Genomic DNA, 9,548 nt, shown 5'->3' with positions numbered 1-9,548 from the left:
ATGGAAAAAAGCCTACGGCACCTGGTATTCCCAGGCGGTCTCCATATCCAGGTACTAACCAGGCCCGACCCTGCTTAGCATGCGAGATCAGATGAGATCGAGCGCATTCAGGGTGATGTGGCCGTAGGCGATCTTGCACCCTACTTACAACTCTCTTGACAAAAGCCAAGGTGGTCACCTCGGGCAATCGAGAGGAAAAATACAGCAGGTCGCCAAAGCCAACAACATAATGGAAAAAAGCCTACGGCACCTGGTATTCCCAGGCGGTCTCCCATCCAGGTACTAAACAGGCCCGACCCTGCTTAGCATCCGAGATCAGACGAGATTGAGCGCATCCAGGGTGATGTGGCCGTAGGCAATCTTTGAACCCTACTTACAACTCTCTTGACAAAAGCCAAGGTGGTCACCTCGGGCAATCGAGAGGAAAAATACAGCAGGTCGCCAAAGCCAACAACATAATGGAAAAAAGCTTACGGCACCTGGTATTCCCAGGCGGTCTCCCATCCAGGTACTAACCAGGCCCGACCCTGCTTGGCATCCGAGATCAGACGAGATTGAGCGCATTCAGGGTGATGTAGCCGTAGGCGATCTTGCACCCTACTTACAACTCTCTTGACAAAAGCCAAGGTGGTCACCTCGGGCAAACGAGAGGAAAAATACAGCAGGTCGCCAAAGCCAACAACATAATGGAAAAAAGCTTACGGCACCTGGTATTCCCAGGCGGTCTCCCATCCAGGTACTAACCAGGAACGACCCTGCTTAGCGTCCGAGATCAGACGAGATCGAGCGCATTCAGGGTGATGTGGCCGTAGGCGATCTTGCACCCTACTTACAACTCTCTTGACAAAAACCAAGGTGGTCACCTCGGGCAATCGTGAGGAAAAATACAGCAGGTCGCCAAAGCCAACAACATAATGGAAAAAAGCCTACGGCACCTGGAATTCCCAGGCGGTCTCCCATCCAGGTACTAACCAGGCCCGACCCATCTTAGCATCCGAGATCAGACGAGATCGAGCGCATTCAGGGTGATGTGGCCATAGGCGATCTTGCACCCTACTTACAACTCTCTTGACAAAAGCCAAGGTGGTCACCTCGGGCAATCGAGAGGAAAAATACAGCAGGTCGCCAAAGCCAACAACATAATGGAAAAAAGCCTACGGCACACGGTATTCCCAGGCGGTCTCCCACCCAGGTACTAACCAGGCCCGACCCTGCTTAGCATCCGAGATCAGACGAGATCGAGCGCATTCAGGGTGATGTAGCCGTAGGCGATCTGGCACCCTACTCACAACTCTCTTGACAAAAGCCAAGGTGGTCACCTTGGGCAATCGAGAGGAAAAATACAGCAGGTCGCCAAAGCCAACAACATAATGGAAAAATGCCTACGGCACCTGGTATTCCCAGGCGGTCTCCCATCCAGGTACTAACCAGGCCCGACCCTGCTTAGCTTCCGAGATCAGACGAGATCGAGCGCATTCAGGGTGATGTGGCCGTAGGCGATCTTGCACCATACTTACAACTCTCTTGACAAAAGCCAAGGTGGTCACCTCGGGCAATCGAGAGGAAAAATACAGCAGGTCGCCAAAGCCAACAACATAATGGAAAAATGCCTACGGCACCTGGTATTCCCAGGCGGTCTCCCATCCAGGTACTAACCAGGCCCGACCCTGCTTAGCATCCGAGATCAGACGAGATCGAGCGCATCCAGGGTGATGTGGCCGTAGGCAATCTTTGCACCCTACTTACAACTCTCTTGACAAAAGCCAAGGTGGTCACCTCAGGCAATCGAGAGGAAAAATACAGCAGGTCTCCAAAGCCAACAACATAATGGAAAAAAGCTTACGGCACCTGGTATTCCCAGGCGGTCTCCCATCCAGGTACTAACCAGGCCCGACCCTGCTTGGCATCAGAGATCAGACGAGATTGAGCGCATTCAGGGTGATGTAGCCGTAGGCGATCTTGCACCCTACTTACAACTCTCTTGACAAAAGCCAAGGTGGTCACCTCGGGCAAACGAGAGGAAAAATACAGCAGGTCGCCAAAGCCAACAACATAATGGAAAAAAGCTTACGGCACCTGGTATTCCCAGGCAGTCTCCCATCCAGGTACTAACCAGGAACGACCCTGCTTAGCATCCGAGATCAGACGAGATCGAGCGCATTCAGGGTGATGTGGCCATAGGCGATCTTGCACCCTACTTACAACTCTCTTGACAAAAGCCAAGGTGGTCACCTCGGGCAATCGAGAGGAAAAATACAGCAGGTCGCCAAAGCCAACAACATAATGGAAAAAAGCCTACGGCACCTGGTATTCCCAGGCGGTCTCCCATCCAGGTACTAACCAGGCCCGACCCTGCTTAGCATCCGAGATCAGATGAGATCGAGCGCATTCAGGGTGATGTGGCCGTAGGCAAACTTTGCACCCTACTTACAACTCTCTTGACAAAAGCCAAGGTGGTCACCTCGGGCAAACGAGAGGAAAAATACAGCAGGTCGCCAAAGCCAACAACATAATGGAAAAAAGCTTACGGCACCTGGTATTCCCAGGCGGTCTCCCATCCAGGTACTAACCAGGCACGACCCTGCTTAGCATCCGAGATCAGACGAGATCGAGCGCATTCAGGGTGATGTGGCCGTAGGCGATCTAGCACCCTACTTACAACTCTCTTGACAAAAACCAAGGTGGTCACCTCGGGCAATCGAGAGGAAAAATACAGCAGGTCGCCAAAGCCAACAACATAATGGAAAAAAGCCTACGGCACCTGGTATTCCCAGGCGATCTCCCATCCAGGTACTAACCAGGCCCGACCCTGCTTGGCATGCGAGATCAGACGAGATTGAGCGCATTCAGGGTGATGTGGCCGTAGGCGATCTTGCACCCTACTTACAACTCTCTTGACAAAAGCCAAGGTGGTCACCTCGGGCAATCGAGAGGAAAAATACAGCAGGTCGCCAAAGCCAACAACATAATGGAAAAAAGCCTACGGCACCTGGTATTCCCAGGCGGTCTCCCATCCAGGTACTAACCAGGCACGACCCTGCTTAGCATCCGAGATCAGACGAGATCGAGCGCATTCAGGGTGATGTGGCCGTAGGCGAGCTTGCACCCTACTTACAACTCTCTTGACAAAAGCCAAGGTGGTCACCTCGGGCAATCGAGAGGAAAAATACAGCAGGTCGCCAAAGCCAACAACATAATGGAAAAAAGCCTACGGCACCTGGTATTCCCAGGCGGTCTCCCATCCAGGTACTAACCAGGCACGACCCTGCTTAGCATCCGAGATCAGACGAGATCGAGCGCATTCAGGGTGATGTGGCCGTAGGCGATCTTGCTCCCTACTTACAACTCTCTTGACAAAAGCCAAGGTGGTCACCTCGGGCAATCGAGAGGAAAAATACAGCAGGTCGCCAAAGCCAACAACATAATGGAAAAAAGCCTACGGCACCTGGAATTCCCAGGCGGTCTCCCATCCAGGTACTAACCAAGCCCGACCTTGCTTAGAATCCGAGATCAGACGAGATCGAGCGCATTCAGGGTGATGTGGCCGTAGGCGATCTTGCACCATACTTACAACTCTCTTGACAAAAGCCAAGGTGGTCACCTCGGGCAATCGAGAGGAAAAATACAGCAGGTCGCCAAAGCCAACAACATAATGGAAAAAAGCCTACGGCACACGGTATTCCCAGGCGGTCTCCCATCCAGGTACTAACCAGGCCCGACCCTGCTTAGCATCCGAGATCAGACGAGATCGAGCGCATTCAGGGTGATGTAGCCGTAGGCGATCTGGCACCCTACTCACAACTCTCTTGACAAATGCCAAGGTGGTCACCTTGGGCAATCGAGAGGAAAAATACAGCAGGTCGCCAAAGCCAACAACATAATGGAAAAATGCCTACGGCACCTGGTATTCCCAGGCGGTCTCCCATCCAGGTACTAACCAGGCCCGACCCTGCTTGGCATCCGAGATCAGACGAGATTGAGCGCATTCAGGGTGATGTAGCCGTAGGCGATCTTGCACCCTACTTACAACTCTCTTGACAAAAGCCAAGGTGGTCACCTCGGGCAAACGAGAGGAAAAATACAGCAGGTCGCCAAAGCCAACAACATAATGGAAAAAAGCTTACGGCACCTGGTATTCCCAGGCGGTCTCCCATCCAGGTACTAACCAGGAACGACCCTGCTTAGCATCCGAGATCAGACGAGATCGAGCGCATTCAGGGTGATGTGGCCGTGGGCGATCTTGCACCCTACTTACAACTCTCTTGACAAAAACCAAGGTGGTCACCTCGGGCAATCGAGAGGAAAAATACAGCAGGTCGCCAAAGCCAACAACATAATGGAAAAAAGCCTACGGCACCTGGTATTCCCAGGCGGTCTCCCATCCAGGTACTAACCAGGCCCGACCCTGCTTAGCATCCGAGATCAGACGAGATCGAGCGCATTCAGGGTGATGTGGCCGTAGGCAATCTTTGCACCCTACTTACAACTCTCTTGACAAAAGCCAAGGTGGTCACCTCGGGCAAACGAGAGGAAAAATACAGCAGGTCGCCAAAGCCAACAACATAATGGAAAAAAGCTTACGGCACCTGGTATTCCCAGGCGGTCTCCCATCCAGGTACTAACCAGGCACGACCCTGCTTAGCATCCGAGATCAGACGAGATCGAGCGCATTCAGGGTGATGTGGCCGTAGGCGATCTAGCACCCTACTTACAACTCTCTTGACAAAAACCAAGGTGGTCACCTCGGGCAATCGAGAGGAAAAATACAGCAGGTCGCCAAAGCCAACAACATAATGGAAAAAAGCCTACGGCACCTGGTATTCCCAGGCGGTCTCCCATCCAGGTACTAACCAGGCACGACCCTGCTTAGCATCCGAGATCAGACGAGATCGAGCGCATTCAGGGTGATGTGGCCGTAGGCGAGCTTGCACCCTACTTACAACTCTCTTGACAAAAGCCAAGGTGGTCACCTCGGGCAATCGAGAGGAAAAATACAGCAGGTCGCCAAAGCCAACAACATAATGGAAAAAAGCCTACGGCACCTGGTATTCCCAGGCGGTCTCCCATCCAGGTACTAACCAGGCACGACCCTGCTTAGCATCCGAGATCAGACGAGATCGAGCGCATTCAGGGTGATGTGGCCGTAGGCAATCTCTGCACCCTACTTACAACTCTCTTGACAAAAGCCAAGGTGGTCACCTCGGGCAAACGAGAGGAAAAATACAGCAGGTCGCCAAAGCCAACAACATAATGGAAAAAAGCTTACGGCACCTGGTATTCCCAGGCGGTCTCCCATCCAGGTACTAACCAGGCACGACCCTGCTTAGCATCCGAGATCAGACGAGATCGAGCGCATTCAGGGTGATGTGGCCGTAGGCGATCTAGCACCCTACTTACAACTCTCTTGACAAAAACCAAGGTGGTCACCTCGGGCAATCGAGAGGAAAAATACAGCAGGTCGCCAAAGCCAACAACATAATGGAAAAAAGCCTACGGCACCTGGTATTCCCAGGCGGTCTCCCATCCAGGTACTAACCAGGCCCGACCCTGCTTGGCATGCGAGATCAGACGAGATTGAGCGCATTCAGGGTGATGTGGCCGTAGGCGATCTTGCACCCTACTTACAACTCTCTTGACAAAAGCCAAGGTGGTCACCTCGGGCAATCGAGAGGAAAAATACAGCAGGTCGCCAAAGCCAACAACATAATGGAAAAAAGCCTACGGCACCTGGTATTCCCAGGCGGTCTCCGATCCAGGTACTAACCAGGCACGACCCTGCTTAGCATCCGAGATCAGACGAGATCGAGCGCATTCAGGGTGATGTGGCCGTAGGCGAGCTTGCACCCTACTTACAACTCTCTTGACAAAAGCCAAGGTGGTCACCTCGGGCAATCGAGAGGAAAAATACAGCAGGTCGCCAAAGCCAACAACATAATGGAAAAAAGCCTACGGCACCTGGTATTCCCAGGCGGTCTCCCATCCAGGTACTAACCAGGCACGACCCTGCTTAGCATCCGAGATCAGACGAGATCGAGCGCATTCAGGGTGATGTGGCAATAGGCGATCTTGCTCCCTACTTACAACTCTCTTGACAAAAGCCAAGGTGGTCACCTCGGGCAATCGAGAGGAAAAATACAGCAGGTCGCCAAAGCCAACAACATAATGGAAAAAAGCCTACGGCACCTGGAATTCCCAGGCGGTCTCCCATCCAGGTACTAACCAAGCCTGACCCTGCTTAGCATCTGAGATCAGACGAGATCGAGCGCATTCAGGGTGATGTGGCCGTAGGCGATCTTGCACCCTACTTACAACTCTCTTGACAAAAGCCAAGGTGGTCACCTCGGGCAAACGAGAGGAAAAATACAGCAGGTCGCCAAAGCCAACAACATAATGGAAAAAAGCTTACGGCACCTGGTATTCCCAGGCGGTCTCCCATCCAGGTACTAACCAGGCCCGACCCTGCTTAGCATCCGATATCAGACGAGATCGAGCGCATTCAGGGTGATGTGGCCGTAGGCGATCTTGCACCCTACTTACAAATCTCTTGACAAAAGCCAAGGTGGTCACCTCGGGCAATCAAGAGGAAAAATACAGCAGGTCACCAAAGCCAACAACATAATGGAAAAAAGCCTACGGCACATGGTATTCCCAGGCGGTCTCCCATCCAGGTACTAACCAGGCCCGACCCTGCTTAGCTTCCGAGATCAGACGAGATCGAGCGCAATCAGGGTGATGTGGCCGTAGGTGATCTTGCACCCTACTTACAACTCTCTTGACAAAAGCCAAGGTGGTCACCTCGGGCAATCGAGAGGAAAAATACAGCAAGTCGCCAAAGCCAACAACATAATGGAAAAAAGCCTACGGCACCTGGTATTCCCAGGCGGTCTCCATATCCAGGTACTAACCAGGCCCGACCCTGCTTAGCATGCGAGATCAGATGAGATCGAGCGCATTCAGGGTGATGTGGCCGTAGGCGATCTTGCACCCTACTTACAACTCTCTTGACAAAAGCCAAGGTGGTCACCTCGGGCAATCGAGAGGAAAAATACAGCAGGTCGCCAAAGCCAACAACATAATGGAAAAAAGCCTACGGCACCTGGTATTCCCAGGCGGTCTCCCATCCAGGTACTAACCAGGCCCGACCCTGCTTAGCATCCGAGATCAGACGAGATCGAGCGCATTCAGGGTGATGTGGCCGTAGGCGATCTTGCACCCTACTTACAACTCTCTTGACAAAAACCAAGGTGGTCACCTCGGGCAATCGAGAGGAAAAATACAGCAGGTCGCCAAAGCCAACAACATAATGGAAAAAAGCCTACGGCACCTGGAATTCCCAGGCGGTCTCCCATCCAGGTACTAACCAGGCCCGACCCATCTTAGCATCCGAGATCAGACGAGATCGAGCGCATTTAGGGTGATGTGGCCGTAGGCAATCTTTGTACCCTACTTACAACTCTCTTGACAAAAGCCAAGGTGGTCACCTCGGGCAATCGAGAGGAAAAATACAGCAGGTCGCCAAAGCCAACAACATAATGGAAAAAAGCCTACGGCACCTGGTATTCCCAGGCGGTCTCCCATCCAGGTACTAACCAGGCCCGACCCTGCTTGGCATCCGAGATCAGACGAGATTGAGCGCATTCAGGGTGATGTGGCCGTAGGCGATCTTGCACCCTACTTACAACTCTCTTGACAAAAGCCAAGGTGGTCACCTCGGGCAATCGAGAGGAAAAATACAGCAGGTCACCAAAGCCAACAACATAATGGAAAAAAGCCTACGGCACATGGTATTCCCAGGCGGTCTCCTATCCAGGTACTAACCAGGCCCGACCCTGCTTAGCTTCCGAGATCAGACGAGATCGAGCGCAATCAGGGTGATGTGGCCGTAGGTGATCTTGCACCCTACTTACAACTCTCTTGACAAAAGCCAAGGTGGTCACCTCGGGCAATCGAGAGGAAAAATACAGCAGGTCGCCAAAGCCAACAACATAATGGAAAAAAGCCTACGGCACCTGGTATTCCCAGGCGGTCTCCATATCCAGGTACTAACCAGGCCCGACCCTGCTTAGCATGCGAGATCAGATGAGATCGAGCGCATTCAGGGTGATGTGGCCGTAGGCGATCTTGCACCCTACTTACAACTCTCTTGACAAAAGCCAAGGTGGTCACCTCGGGCAATCGAGAGGAAAAATACAGCAGGTCGCCAAAGCCAACAACATAATGGAAAAAAGCCTACGGCACCTGGTATTCCCAGGCGGTCTCCCATCCAGGTACTAACCAGGCCCGACCCTGCTTAGCATCCGAGATCAGACGAGATCAAGCGCATTCAGGGTGATGTGGCCGTAGGCGATCTTGCTCCCTACTTACAACTCTCTTGACAAAAGCCAAGGTGGTCACCTCGGGGAATCAAGAGGAAAAATACAGCAGGTCGCCAAAGCCAACAACATAATGGAAAAAAGCCTACGGCACCTGGTATTCCCAGGCGGTCTCCCATCCAGGTACTAACCAGGCACGACCCTGCTTAGCATCCGAGATCAGACGAGATCGAGCGCATTCAGGGTGATGTGGCCGTAGGCAATCTTGCACCCTACTTACAAATCTCTTGACAAAAGCGAAGGTGGTCACCTCGGGCAATCGAGAGGAAAAATACAGCAGGTCGCCAAAGCCAACAACATAATGGAAAAAAGCCTACGGCACCTGGTATTCCCAGGCGGTCTCCCATCCAGGTATTAACCAGGCCCGACCCTGCTTAGCATCCGAGATCAGACGAGATCGAGCGCATTCAGGGTGATGTGGCCGTAGGCGATCTTGCACCCTACTTACAACTCTCTTGACAAAAGCCAAGGTGGTCACCTCGGGCAATCGAGAGGAAAAATACAGCAGGTCGCCAAAGCCAACAACATAATGGAAAAAAGCCTACGGCACCTGGTATTCCCAGGCGGTCTCCCATCCAGGTACTAACCAGGCCCGACCTTGCTTAGAATCCGAGATCAGACAAGATCGAGCGCATTCAGGGTGATGTGGCCATAGTTGATCTTGCACCCTACTTACAACTCTCTTGACAAAAGCCAAGGTGGTCACCTCGGGCAATCGAGAGGAAAAATACAGCAGGTCGCCAAAGCCAACAACATAATGGAAAAAAGCCTACGGCACCTGTTAGTCCCAGGCGGTCTCCCATCCAGGTACTAACCAGGCCCGACCCTGCTTAGCATCCGAGATCAGATGAGATCGAGCGCATTCAGGGTGATGTGGCCGTAGGCGATCTTGCACCCTACTTACAACTCTCTTGACAAAAGCCAAGGTGGTCACCTCGGGCAATCGAGAGGAAAAATACAGCAGGTCGCCAAAGTCAACAACATAATGGAAAAAAGCCTACGGCACCTGGTATTCCCAGGCGGTCTCCCATCCAGGTACTAACCAGGCACGACCCTGCTTAGCATCCGAGATCAGACAAGATCGAGCGCATTCAGGGTGATGTGGCCGTAGGCGGTCTTGCACCCTACTTACAACTCTCTTGACAAAAGCCAAGGTGGTCACCTCGGGCAATCGAG

General features: G+C 52.6%; 28 non-coding genes and 14 pseudogenes across 28 annotated transcripts; all 42 read right to left on the bottom strand.

Moving 5' to 3' along the window:
• Positions 1-9: 9 nt before the first annotated feature.
• On the bottom strand, positions 10-129 carry LOC143945493 (5S ribosomal RNA; annotated as a pseudogene).
• Positions 130-238: 109 nt separating this feature from the next.
• Positions 239-357, bottom strand: LOC143953657 (5S ribosomal RNA). Its single transcript, XR_013268718.1, has one exon. It is a non-coding gene; the product is annotated as a 5S ribosomal RNA (ribosomal RNA).
• A 110-nt stretch (positions 358-467) lies between these two features.
• On the bottom strand, positions 468-586 carry LOC143944933 (5S ribosomal RNA; annotated as a pseudogene).
• A 109-nt stretch (positions 587-695) lies between these two features.
• LOC143954071 (5S ribosomal RNA) lies at positions 696-814 on the bottom strand. Its single transcript, XR_013269095.1, has one exon. It is a non-coding gene; the product is annotated as a 5S ribosomal RNA (ribosomal RNA).
• Positions 815-923: 109 nt separating this feature from the next.
• Positions 924-1,042, bottom strand: LOC143954652 (5S ribosomal RNA). Its single transcript, XR_013269623.1, has one exon. It is a non-coding gene; the product is annotated as a 5S ribosomal RNA (ribosomal RNA).
• A 109-nt stretch (positions 1,043-1,151) lies between these two features.
• Positions 1,152-1,270, bottom strand: LOC143953987 (5S ribosomal RNA). The gene has a single exon (XR_013269019.1). It is a non-coding gene; the product is annotated as a 5S ribosomal RNA (ribosomal RNA).
• Positions 1,271-1,379: 109 nt separating this feature from the next.
• LOC143947705 (5S ribosomal RNA) lies at positions 1,380-1,498 on the bottom strand. The gene has a single exon (XR_013265329.1). It is a non-coding gene; the product is annotated as a 5S ribosomal RNA (ribosomal RNA).
• Positions 1,499-1,607: 109 nt separating this feature from the next.
• On the bottom strand, positions 1,608-1,726 carry LOC143944388 (5S ribosomal RNA). Its single transcript, XR_013265022.1, has one exon. It is a non-coding gene; the product is annotated as a 5S ribosomal RNA (ribosomal RNA).
• Positions 1,727-1,836: 110 nt separating this feature from the next.
• LOC143946951 (5S ribosomal RNA) lies at positions 1,837-1,955 on the bottom strand (annotated as a pseudogene).
• A 109-nt stretch (positions 1,956-2,064) lies between these two features.
• On the bottom strand, positions 2,065-2,183 carry LOC143945335 (5S ribosomal RNA; annotated as a pseudogene).
• Positions 2,184-2,292: 109 nt separating this feature from the next.
• LOC143943842 (5S ribosomal RNA) lies at positions 2,293-2,411 on the bottom strand. Its single transcript, XR_013264971.1, has one exon. It is a non-coding gene; the product is annotated as a 5S ribosomal RNA (ribosomal RNA).
• Positions 2,412-2,521: 110 nt separating this feature from the next.
• On the bottom strand, positions 2,522-2,640 carry LOC143951921 (5S ribosomal RNA). The gene has a single exon (XR_013267148.1). It is a non-coding gene; the product is annotated as a 5S ribosomal RNA (ribosomal RNA).
• Positions 2,641-2,749: 109 nt separating this feature from the next.
• LOC143945143 (5S ribosomal RNA) lies at positions 2,750-2,868 on the bottom strand (annotated as a pseudogene).
• Positions 2,869-2,977: 109 nt separating this feature from the next.
• On the bottom strand, positions 2,978-3,096 carry LOC143947219 (5S ribosomal RNA). The gene has a single exon (XR_013265283.1). It is a non-coding gene; the product is annotated as a 5S ribosomal RNA (ribosomal RNA).
• Positions 3,097-3,205: 109 nt separating this feature from the next.
• On the bottom strand, positions 3,206-3,324 carry LOC143947207 (5S ribosomal RNA). The gene has a single exon (XR_013265282.1). It is a non-coding gene; the product is annotated as a 5S ribosomal RNA (ribosomal RNA).
• Positions 3,325-3,433: 109 nt separating this feature from the next.
• Positions 3,434-3,552, bottom strand: LOC143944250 (5S ribosomal RNA; annotated as a pseudogene).
• A 109-nt stretch (positions 3,553-3,661) lies between these two features.
• On the bottom strand, positions 3,662-3,780 carry LOC143953627 (5S ribosomal RNA). The gene has a single exon (XR_013268691.1). It is a non-coding gene; the product is annotated as a 5S ribosomal RNA (ribosomal RNA).
• A 109-nt stretch (positions 3,781-3,889) lies between these two features.
• On the bottom strand, positions 3,890-4,008 carry LOC143943508 (5S ribosomal RNA; annotated as a pseudogene).
• Positions 4,009-4,117: 109 nt separating this feature from the next.
• LOC143944871 (5S ribosomal RNA) lies at positions 4,118-4,236 on the bottom strand (annotated as a pseudogene).
• Positions 4,237-4,345: 109 nt separating this feature from the next.
• LOC143952188 (5S ribosomal RNA) lies at positions 4,346-4,464 on the bottom strand. The gene has a single exon (XR_013267389.1). It is a non-coding gene; the product is annotated as a 5S ribosomal RNA (ribosomal RNA).
• Positions 4,465-4,574: 110 nt separating this feature from the next.
• On the bottom strand, positions 4,575-4,693 carry LOC143951920 (5S ribosomal RNA). Its single transcript, XR_013267147.1, has one exon. It is a non-coding gene; the product is annotated as a 5S ribosomal RNA (ribosomal RNA).
• Positions 4,694-4,802: 109 nt separating this feature from the next.
• On the bottom strand, positions 4,803-4,921 carry LOC143947195 (5S ribosomal RNA). Its single transcript, XR_013265281.1, has one exon. It is a non-coding gene; the product is annotated as a 5S ribosomal RNA (ribosomal RNA).
• A 109-nt stretch (positions 4,922-5,030) lies between these two features.
• LOC143947183 (5S ribosomal RNA) lies at positions 5,031-5,149 on the bottom strand. The gene has a single exon (XR_013265280.1). It is a non-coding gene; the product is annotated as a 5S ribosomal RNA (ribosomal RNA).
• A 110-nt stretch (positions 5,150-5,259) lies between these two features.
• Positions 5,260-5,378, bottom strand: LOC143951919 (5S ribosomal RNA). The gene has a single exon (XR_013267146.1). It is a non-coding gene; the product is annotated as a 5S ribosomal RNA (ribosomal RNA).
• A 109-nt stretch (positions 5,379-5,487) lies between these two features.
• On the bottom strand, positions 5,488-5,606 carry LOC143943572 (5S ribosomal RNA; annotated as a pseudogene).
• Positions 5,607-5,715: 109 nt separating this feature from the next.
• LOC143954104 (5S ribosomal RNA) lies at positions 5,716-5,834 on the bottom strand. Its single transcript, XR_013269125.1, has one exon. It is a non-coding gene; the product is annotated as a 5S ribosomal RNA (ribosomal RNA).
• Positions 5,835-5,943: 109 nt separating this feature from the next.
• Positions 5,944-6,062, bottom strand: LOC143954146 (5S ribosomal RNA). Its single transcript, XR_013269163.1, has one exon. It is a non-coding gene; the product is annotated as a 5S ribosomal RNA (ribosomal RNA).
• A 109-nt stretch (positions 6,063-6,171) lies between these two features.
• On the bottom strand, positions 6,172-6,290 carry LOC143944277 (5S ribosomal RNA; annotated as a pseudogene).
• A 109-nt stretch (positions 6,291-6,399) lies between these two features.
• Positions 6,400-6,518, bottom strand: LOC143953699 (5S ribosomal RNA). The gene has a single exon (XR_013268757.1). It is a non-coding gene; the product is annotated as a 5S ribosomal RNA (ribosomal RNA).
• A 109-nt stretch (positions 6,519-6,627) lies between these two features.
• Positions 6,628-6,746, bottom strand: LOC143952235 (5S ribosomal RNA). The gene has a single exon (XR_013267431.1). It is a non-coding gene; the product is annotated as a 5S ribosomal RNA (ribosomal RNA).
• Positions 6,747-6,855: 109 nt separating this feature from the next.
• On the bottom strand, positions 6,856-6,975 carry LOC143945491 (5S ribosomal RNA; annotated as a pseudogene).
• Positions 6,976-7,084: 109 nt separating this feature from the next.
• On the bottom strand, positions 7,085-7,203 carry LOC143952176 (5S ribosomal RNA). Its single transcript, XR_013267378.1, has one exon. It is a non-coding gene; the product is annotated as a 5S ribosomal RNA (ribosomal RNA).
• A 109-nt stretch (positions 7,204-7,312) lies between these two features.
• LOC143953694 (5S ribosomal RNA) lies at positions 7,313-7,431 on the bottom strand. Its single transcript, XR_013268752.1, has one exon. It is a non-coding gene; the product is annotated as a 5S ribosomal RNA (ribosomal RNA).
• Positions 7,432-7,541: 110 nt separating this feature from the next.
• Positions 7,542-7,660, bottom strand: LOC143953565 (5S ribosomal RNA). The gene has a single exon (XR_013268635.1). It is a non-coding gene; the product is annotated as a 5S ribosomal RNA (ribosomal RNA).
• Positions 7,661-7,769: 109 nt separating this feature from the next.
• Positions 7,770-7,888, bottom strand: LOC143954865 (5S ribosomal RNA; annotated as a pseudogene).
• Positions 7,889-7,997: 109 nt separating this feature from the next.
• Positions 7,998-8,117, bottom strand: LOC143945490 (5S ribosomal RNA; annotated as a pseudogene).
• A 109-nt stretch (positions 8,118-8,226) lies between these two features.
• On the bottom strand, positions 8,227-8,345 carry LOC143950254 (5S ribosomal RNA). Its single transcript, XR_013265674.1, has one exon. It is a non-coding gene; the product is annotated as a 5S ribosomal RNA (ribosomal RNA).
• A 109-nt stretch (positions 8,346-8,454) lies between these two features.
• Positions 8,455-8,573, bottom strand: LOC143947170 (5S ribosomal RNA). The gene has a single exon (XR_013265279.1). It is a non-coding gene; the product is annotated as a 5S ribosomal RNA (ribosomal RNA).
• A 109-nt stretch (positions 8,574-8,682) lies between these two features.
• On the bottom strand, positions 8,683-8,801 carry LOC143951139 (5S ribosomal RNA). The gene has a single exon (XR_013266439.1). It is a non-coding gene; the product is annotated as a 5S ribosomal RNA (ribosomal RNA).
• A 109-nt stretch (positions 8,802-8,910) lies between these two features.
• LOC143947796 (5S ribosomal RNA) lies at positions 8,911-9,029 on the bottom strand (annotated as a pseudogene).
• A 109-nt stretch (positions 9,030-9,138) lies between these two features.
• Positions 9,139-9,257, bottom strand: LOC143953311 (5S ribosomal RNA). Its single transcript, XR_013268405.1, has one exon. It is a non-coding gene; the product is annotated as a 5S ribosomal RNA (ribosomal RNA).
• Positions 9,258-9,366: 109 nt separating this feature from the next.
• Positions 9,367-9,485, bottom strand: LOC143952270 (5S ribosomal RNA). The gene has a single exon (XR_013267463.1). It is a non-coding gene; the product is annotated as a 5S ribosomal RNA (ribosomal RNA).
• Between the last annotated feature and the right edge of the window lie 63 nt (positions 9,486-9,548).

The sequence above is a fragment of the Lithobates pipiens genome, unplaced genomic scaffold (assembly GCF_037356315.1).
Source record: "Lithobates pipiens isolate NorthernLeopardFrog02 unplaced genomic scaffold, aLitPip1_a1.2 Scaffold_30, whole genome shotgun sequence".
Classification (NCBI taxonomy): Eukaryota; Metazoa; Chordata; class Amphibia; order Anura; family Ranidae; genus Lithobates; species Lithobates pipiens.
This window is presented reverse-complemented; position numbering and strand designations above follow the sequence as displayed.